Consider the following 1,653-nt stretch of genomic DNA (forward strand, 5'->3'; position numbering starts at 1 on the left):
AAAGTCAGAATTCTGTTTTTTTCCCATACTATACTGAAATAAAATAAAAAAAAATCTGTTAACTTTTTTTTTTTCAGTGGCCTTAATCCTCTTTCGTAGGTAAGAGAGACACTTTGCCAATGGAACAAGACTATTTACACTTATATTAATAAAAAATAATTGCATTGTCTTATTTCGAGTGCATATTATGGAATTATCTTATTTTAAGCATAAAAATACTCATTCCAATGGCAAACCAAATCTTGTTTTCCTACTCAAATTAAGGGTAAATACACTTAATATAAGAAATGTTTACTTATTTCTAGATCGTTTTTCCAGTGTAGGTTGATGGGGGGGATTAGAGACCTCATGATGACTCAGCATTAAAAGAGAGATAAGAATCACTTTATGAAAATTTGGGTGCAGCTCGCAAATAGAGCAAACTGTTGTAGAGGAGTTTTCAAAAGTAGCCAAAAATAACATTTATATGAAGTTTTATTTTTTTTTTAAAGATCAAAAGCCTAAACAAATATTATTTTGCATAATACAGCCCATTTGAACTTTCTCATTGTACTTTATGCATTCTCTCTGTCTGCACTAATGAAGATTCCCTCACTTTTTACTGCTATATGTTATAAAAAATGGGTTATAAATAAAAACAAAAAAAGAAATATTGGAACTGTAACTATATAGTGATATGTTTACATTACTTTTTTTTTTCATTGCAATGTTTTTAATCACTGCTGCTTACTTGCACTTTAAAAAATGAAATAGTCTAGAGACGAATTTTCTTTTTGTTTATACTTGTGTGTCCTGTCATGATTTATTTAAGGATCTGACCCAAAATGCAGAGAACCATTCAGAGAGCAAGGCAAATGTTTAAACAGGTTTATTATGGTAAGGGTTGAGGGGTTGGATCTGTTACTCAGAGGGCTGGTGAACTGGAACTGGAAGGGAGGAGGGAAGTTCACAATGGTTAGTTCAGGTACCGTGGGAAACTTGGATGCCGTAACGATAACGCTGGTAAGGGACTCACGTTTGGGGGGTTCCTCCCTCACTTTGAATCCGGTCTGTGTGGGTTGATCCAGAGGTAGTGACTCGTTGGACATTTGTTGGACCTGGAGGAGCTACAGAGCGGAATGTCACTCGGAAATCCAGGAGAACTTGAACTTGTGGAGGTTTATCCCCTGCTCAGTGTGAGACTCAAACAATCCTTCAAGGGGGAGAAGGCCAAACATCCAGGTAGCAGGATGACTTCCTGCCGAAAAGGCAAAGACAAAAACACAAGTTTAGGCTCAGCGAATAACAAAGACTCAGTTTGACTCAGCAAAACTCAGCTTGGCTAGAGTACCCAAAACTGGCAAACACTCTGGCCCCGAGGTAATGACAATCCACTGATTATGCACTACTGTTTATGCTCTAAAAACATTCTAAATGACTTTGTTTCGAGTAAATTATGGACGCTACCCACTCAGGACACTTGGAATACATTGGACGAGCAGTATGGAGGAATATTGACACGTTTTTCACAACCCACATCCTTCCATCAGTCCTGTCCTCTGCTTTAAACTGCTCTGAGATCAATTAGTCCCTCCAAGCATCGTCTTTACCTTCTCACCATCATCCCAGAGATTAGTTCAACTGATGACCACTTCAAGCTGTGTCACTGTTCTA

At 37.6% G+C, this 1,653-nt stretch overlaps 1 protein-coding gene across 1 annotated transcript in view; it reads left to right on the plus strand.

The window, feature by feature from the left end:
* The window catches only part of cfap44 (cilia and flagella associated protein 44), a 47,528-nt gene that overhangs the window by 17,781 nt on the left and 28,094 nt on the right, over positions 1–1,653 (plus strand). The window lies entirely within an intron of this gene.

This window comes from Cyprinodon variegatus, unplaced genomic scaffold, assembly GCF_000732505.1.
Source record: "Cyprinodon variegatus isolate N-32 unplaced genomic scaffold, C_variegatus-1.0 Scaffold524, whole genome shotgun sequence".
Classification (NCBI taxonomy): Eukaryota; Metazoa; Chordata; class Actinopteri; order Cyprinodontiformes; family Cyprinodontidae; genus Cyprinodon; species Cyprinodon variegatus.